We start from the raw sequence: 7,750 nt of genomic DNA, 5'->3' as shown, positions 1-7,750 counted from the left end.
GATGGAGGGCGTGAAGTGGGCGGGTACAATAGACGTGTGGAGATGTGTGAATAGACAGCAGCAGTAAAAACATGGAGGACGGGAGGAGGAAGGTGAGGAAGGTGATGGCAGAGACAGATGGAGGACAGATGGAGAAAAGAGGAGTGGAGAGGGATGACAGCAAGGCAAGGCCGCTTCCTTTAGTTTTGTTAAGCGGCGGAGTACGGGCTCCTGGGGACCTGACCCAGCTGAGATGGAATGTTGTCCAGGAACGGTGGGAGGGTTTTCGTCCGCAGGAATTTCCCCACCTCATTTAGGAAATTGCGCCCCCTCTGGCCGTTCGGACACCTGCGCTCTGCATGCAGCAGCTGCGCAGTAACTGTGACACGTGGCTCAGCTGGTGGGCGTGACTCGCGTACTGGCGTACAGCTTTCCTGAAGGTGACAGAGGATGCTTCGGCGATAGGACCAGTCCACAGTTTTGATTAAGAACTTCACGCTGAGGCAGAGTAACAAGTTCATATTTCATATATTCTATCAAGTTCATATTCCACTCATCACTTATATCCTTCTACTTTGTTCCTGTAGCACTTTCATGTCACACATGTACTTCCTGTACCACTTTCATATTACATGTACCTCCATCCAGCACTTATATTCAACTTGTATCGTTATCTTGATGTTGTACTGGACCTTGTTTTCATGCCACCTAGTTTGACTTAATATTGCACTCTGACCTAGCCTATGCTTACTTTGTGAACTGGACTTAAAGTATTCATGGCTATGAATTACTGTTACAAAATGAGTATTGTATCAGACCAGTATTTTGTAGTTGTTCCAATGACTTTCGTTATGCATTTATTGTCCATCACTTTGGATAAATCGTCTGCCAAATAAATGTAATATAATGTATCCTTATTCGCCTTGTTTGTTGTTGTGTACTTACACAAATGTTCTAAGTCAGGCCAGTGAACAGAGCATGCATGGAAGAGTTAAATTAAAAAATTTAAGAGACAAAAAAATATATATATAAAATAAATAAATAAATAAATAGTCTTTAGAATTTTGGGCCTTCTGGTTTTTAAACTGGGCCTGCCTGCCGTGGTTTCTGTATTTTGGTTTGAACGGGACCACACACGCTCTTAAAGAGCGTTGCTCAACCGGACCCGAAGCCGGCCAGAGAAATTCGTTTTTCTGTTTGGTTCTGGAATCTCCAAACCAGTTCTCAGCCATCCTTCATGACCTTATGAAGACATTTAACAAAAAATGTCAACGGATTGGGCAATGACTGGGCAAGTTAAATATTCAGAAACAGAAGCCATCATGAACTTCAGATGCAGATATTGTCTTCTTTGCCCAATCCCCCAATATAGAAACATATTCATGAATGCCCAACTGCCAAGGTAATTTTCAGTTCTCGCATATTTTCATCCCACACAATAACTTTTTTTTTTTTTTACATTTTTCCGAACTGGGGCAACTGAGGAAAAAGTATGAAGCTCAAGGGAAGGACAGCAGGGTCCCACGTGCGATTACAAGCCCAATGGTTGTCAGGCCCAGAGCCCATTACGCCACACGTTGCGTGATTATCGTGCTTGTGGATAACCTCCCGGGGCCGATTTCGCAACAAACGATTCCCTGCTGACAACTGATACAGTCCTCAAGGCGACTTGCCCGCGATAAAAGCGGTTTGGAACACTGCTTTTTTATCTGCTCTATCGGACGACCAAAGAATAAGGGCGCAGTGAGACGCGGGCGTGCGAGTCGCAAATGAAAACACTGAATAGCTGAAACCACAATTTAGGGCTTTTCTCCTCTTTTTTTTGGCGTATGCTTCTATGGGTCCATATTGGAAACCCCTGGAGGGATTCAGTGGGAGAGTGCAGAAGGGGGCGGAAAGCGAAGCGCAGAGGAATCTCGTCTCCAAATGTTATCGCGTCGACCCTTCGGCCTTCCCTTTGGAATGCGTGCGGGCACACGCATCCATCAGTGCAGTTCTTTTAGGTGATATTTTCCTTTCAGTAATCGCGGGACAGCAGTTAATCAGACCGGTCATCTGGAAAGAGCTTTTAAAGGATCTACATGTCTCTGGCAGGGCTGAGTCAGACAGAAGCTCCACCCCCACCAATGACCCTTTCGGCCACGCCCTCCCGTTACCATCGTAAGGGTCGATGCGCTTGATAAGATCTGTCGGGAAGGGAAACTGTCCAATAGTCAGAGGTGTTCCCCAAGTTCCACTACTTGGCCCTATCATAATTACAAAGCAGTTGTAGTGTGACAAGTGGATGTTTATTTTAAGTGACCGGGCAGAAGTAATACTAATGAGAAGTGTCATCTTTGTGTTGCACCTGGACTGAGATTTGGGGTCAGCTACAGGACAGGAGGCATGGATAATCCCGCAGCTCTGTCTTTGGCTGGGTTTGAAAAGGTCCCATCTCTCCCTCTGGACTGAGTCTTGCATTCCCTATTTTCACAGTTTTTACTGGGCCAGTTTGGGTCACCGTCGGCAGTACTATTTTCATTCATTCAAATACAGACAGCTTTTTAATTGCCATATGTTCCTGTTTAGATATAAATGTATGCATGAGATGTATGCATGGGGCTTTTTGCTGATTGCTGGATTTGAAGGACTGTTTGACTGCAATAAATGGTCAAACATTTCAAGAAAATTTTCATTTATCCCCAGAATGACGATAAACAAATTAATCAGAACTATGAAACACTGCTGCACAGGCTACTAAACATGAAGTGGAAGAATATTTTTTGAAATTGGTGTAAAACCATAAAAAAGAAGAAAAACGGTACCCTTCCTGTCCTTCCTCCCCCCAAATAGAATTACTATTCAGGGATCTCGGGTTAAGGGAAAGTGGGGCCCCCCAACGCAGCCAATCGGAAAGCAAGGAGTTCAGAGGTCACAGCTGTGTTGTCCAGTTGGCCAAATGGGCAGACACAAACCCAATTAACCTCCGTTGAACTTTCCTCCATCCAGATGTGTACAAAATAGGTTTGCATGTGTTCATCTGTTCATAACCCCACCCCCAGTTAAATTGCCCGTTCTGTGTAATAAACACAAAAGAGTGATTGGCTCTCCGTAGGACTCGGCCCTGAAGGCATTCCTATAAGAAGCTGGTGGTGTGTTAGCCTGATCACATGTGAATTTTTCTTGTGAGGGCACCCCTCACAAACAAGTAATTAACAGTAGATTCTTTAAAAGGAGCATTCCGTTGTCGGTGAATTAATCATGGGTTCATAGCCGATAGGAAAAGCCGTTAAGTTCATGCCACCAGTCAACAGATTTATACAACTGCGTATTTATCTGAGTAAAAAATTTTAAAAAAGAGTATGGATGTTTATCCTGGAGAGCTCAAGTCTTGTTTATGCTAGGGAGTTTACAGGCATTTATAGCAGACGCTCTTATCCAGAGCGACTTACATTGTATCCAGTTATACAGCTGGATACATACTGGAGCAATGCAGGTTCAGTACCTTGCTCAAGGGTACAATGGCAGTGTCCTACCAGGGAATCAAACCTGCGACCTTTGGGTTACAAGACCAACTCCTTAGCCATTATACTACACTGCCGCCTAGAGAGCCCTGCCAGGTAGGTGCACATGTATTTGTTGGAACTTTTCACTCCGGTGACTTTCAAGAGTTTGAATAATAATAATAGATTGTATTCATGCAGCACATTTCACATTCTTAGAGCCCATTACAGTGAAATGGGGGACGGACGGATGGGCTTTGGGAAATGGAATGGTTGTAAGTTTGATTCCTGTCTGGGCGGGGGGGAGAGTCGTCTGTGCATCCAGGAAGCACCCACACACAGGAACTGTACAGCAAAATATGAGTGACATACGTTTCCCTGTATAACTGCCTGCTGAACAGAATAAGCACAAATAACAGTGATTTTATTATCCATTCATTTTTTTGCCGGCCAAGTGTGATTGGTGCTACAGAAGCAGCGACACGTTCTGCAGTATAAAACAAAATCAGTCCAGACAAACCTCGGCCTGTCCAAATGAAATAACCCTGTTTGCTCCACAGTGCACCAGTCCACTCTTACTGCATTTGTCTTTTAGTGATATTACTTAACATCAACTGTTTGTATAGCAAATACCACTTTTATTTTTGTACATGCCATTTTTATTTAAAATATTTTTTCTGAAGCAATTCAGGTTAAGTACATTTGAAGGACACAACTGCAATGCCCCCTTGTAATTTGAACCTGCAACCTCTATAGAACCACTAATAACATTCCACACTTTTGTAAACTGACAACCATTTACTGAAGCACAGCTGTGGTGGTGACATCATCACACAAAATGGATGCTCGCGATTCTAATGCTGCAACCTGTGATCTGGGCTCACCCATCTTTACAATTATATTTTTTATTTAATCCATTCTGTGACTTTGACCTTGTCTCTGCAGTGAACGCCAGCTGTGATTTATCGGCGGCATAAATCCTTCAGCTTCATCGATACGCTCTTGGGACGGGGGTCACTTTTTAGGTCAAAGATGGCAGCTAATAAATTGGAGGGAGAAGATGGGAATGGAGTGGATGGAGAGAAGAGAGAGAGCGGCAACGGAGACAGTGAAAGAGAGAGATTTTACAAACGAGTAAAGACAGAAAAGCCCGTAGGTAATGTGTAGCATTTAGAAAACAGTCATTCGATGATGGCTGCTACATAGATTTGGTGAGGAAGTGACTGAACATCTTTTATTGGTGTTGTGTTGGCGTTTTGTTAATAGAGAGCGTCTCTATGGAGAATGCTGGGAAAACCAAACCCGGTGTAAGGGACTTTTCCTGTACATACAAAGATAACACTTAACTCTCTGAAGAGTGAGTTTACCTAACCCTCTGAAGCCAGTGTTCTAGAACTCCATTGCTTTCAGTCACCAGTAGAGATTGTTACCTCCGCACTAGAATGTTCAGTTAATCACATTGTGATCTTGCACCTTAAAATGGTTCAATTGTAAGTGCTGTCCAGCCAACAATCAACGTCTTATCCTTAACTTTGACCCTTATTTTTCCAGACACTCGAGTTTGCAGGTTAATTTTGGTCACTGTCAAACTGTGTGTGTGTGTGTGTGTGTGTTTTTAATGAACATTTGCATTTAATGTTGAGTCAAAGTTAAAAGCATATACTGAGTTGGCCAGTGTTTGCCCATTCAAAACACACATTCGCTGGTGTTCAGCACATTTCGCTTTGTGTTGAAAACCTTAATGGGAGTCTTGTCTCCCATTAGGTGTTACACGTTTAACGGTAACTTCAGGGTCATTTTTTCAGCCAACATCCTTCGGTGTCCCTGAAAATCAAATGTTTTTCTAACTTTTTTTTCTTGCACACAAAGAAACCTGATAAGGAATTGTGGGCGGGGCTTGTGACTGAGAAGATTTATGACGTCGGGGTCAAGGGTAGAAGAGAGGCCTCTTGCAGCAGCTGAAGGACAGAGGGGCCATATTTACAAGGGGAGGGGAAGTGGAGCTATGATAAAGGATCATATTTGTCAGATGGAATCAAAGGGGATAGGACATGTGAGGTGGAACCACTGAGAATGGGGCGGCAGTGTAGTATAATGGGTAAGGAGCTAGGCTTGTAACCTAAAGGTCACAGGTTTGATACCCCGGTAGGGCACTGCCCCGTTGTACCCTTGAGCAAGGTACTTAACCTGCATTGCATCAGTATATATTCAGCTGTATGAATGGATGCAGTGTAAACGCTATGTACGTCGCTCCGGACGAGAGCGTCCGCCAAACGCCTGTAATGAAATGCAATGGTGCATGTAAGAAAATATTTTCAACGTTAAAAAAAAAAGGTGACTTGCATGCACAAAGCACATACTCTCGATGCGTCTGAGATCCCATCTATATGACAAAATCAGAAGGGATCCTTTACATAAAGTAGATGAGGAGTGGAGTCTTAGATGGTATAAAAAAAATGAATCAATGCATTATCAATAAATAAATCAGAATTAAATTGGTCCCTTTTTACAGTGGGAATTGAAAAAATAACTGAAAAAACAGAAAAAATAACCAGTTTGGAACCAGTTTTGGAAAACACTGAAAATAAAAAAAACAATATCCAGTCCTACTCCTGAACACTGTTGATGCTGACATTCAATCAACATTCGTCCTTAACTGTGACTGACAATAAAAGGCAAGAATGATTTGTTTTCCTTAATAATAACAGTTTGGCAAGTGTAAAAATGAGTGGCGTGTGTTTACCTGTAAGTCAACGCTAAGGACATTTTTAGATGGAATACCAGGGCTCAGGCACTGATTAATTTTTGGTCTGGCAAAACAGAAATGGCCCACAGAATCGTAACATGAAGCCAAAAATCAACTGTTGTCTCGATGGGACAAGAGGGAGGGAAGGCGGGGAGGGCAGTTGGTGATTTTTGGAAAGCCTGTAGAAGATGAGATCCTGGGTTAGAGCTGTCCCATCTCAAACTGATAGGGGTCCTCTGAGTTGGGTTTGGGCCGGTGGGGGGGGGTACTGCTGATCAGCTGTCAGTCCGGTTTAACACTCGAGGCGTCAGTTCCTCTGCATTTCAATTACAAGCCCCCTGTGACCTCAGAGTGACCTCGAAGTGGCCTGTGATCTCTCTCCCTCTCCGGAAAAAACAAACAAAAAACAACCAAAACAAAAAGAGTGCCTCTCAGCGGACGACCCCGTCTGCGCCCCCGAGTGTTAGCCACGTCTCCGACCGCAACGATTCGCCGCCCCCGAAGTTAAAAGCCGGCCTGACCTTGGCTTCAGTGTGCATCGCCTGGCGACCAAACCGTGTCGACCCCCACCAGCCAACACCCCCCCAGTCCGGCCTACCTGGACAGCTGAGGCCTGGGGCTTGATTTCTTTCCTCTCTCCGTGATTAAATGGCCTTTTCCCCCTGACACCGCGACCTCAGCCCTGGATCAGGTCACTTGGCCTTGAACCCAATTATGAGACAAGGGCACTTAGGCGTGACAGACGGTCCTCTTTTCTCCATTTTGGGGGGGGGGGTAGTGGGGGATCTCGTCTGACGTGCACTTGGCGTAATTGACACAGGTCGGGGTCCTGCTATAAAGCACGCAAAGGGGCCCCTTTTTCGATTTTTAATACAAAATGAAACTCAGCAAATACTGCTCAGCTCCAACAGGATGGCCAAACAGGCAAACGGATGCAAATAAAACATTAAAAACATTTAAGAAAATTATACTGATGTTTCCTCTGGCTTTCCCTCTGTAGACGCCATTTTGTTTCCACGTTTCGGAGGGTGGAAGTTTCCAAGCTTTCACAAGTTGTTCAAACGTATGGATACATGTAGATCCATGTAGCTGTTGTGAAATGGTACATACTGCACTGCAACTGTCTTATATTGTTTGAAAGTTGTATGTCTGTACGAGTTTTTATTATTCAAAAGTTTACTTTCAGATAATATTTAATCAAGTCATATTTTTTGCTGTATCTTACTATGAATTACAGCAAAGTAAAGCATGATAGTGTTTTAAAGGATAATCATAGAATCTGCTAATGCGAAGCGACAGATATCTTCCCAGCAATTCTTGCTTCCCAGCATTTTTGTCACCTATACAGGGACAGGGACAGGAGACTCTGGTCTTAATCTCAATTCATATCCTACTATCCTAAAACCTACACTTCAAGGGACATTCAAAAAGGATAAATTAGACAATATTCTTAAAAATATTTTCACTGTTTTTTGTCATCCAAGACACTTGTATTATGTGAAAAAACTTCAAATAATGCCCAGTGCACTCGGCCTACTTCCCA

Source organism: Anguilla rostrata, chromosome 8, assembly GCF_018555375.3.
Source record: "Anguilla rostrata isolate EN2019 chromosome 8, ASM1855537v3, whole genome shotgun sequence".
In the NCBI taxonomy this organism is placed as follows: Eukaryota; Metazoa; Chordata; class Actinopteri; order Anguilliformes; family Anguillidae; genus Anguilla; species Anguilla rostrata.
Note: the sequence above shows the minus strand (reverse complement) of the source record.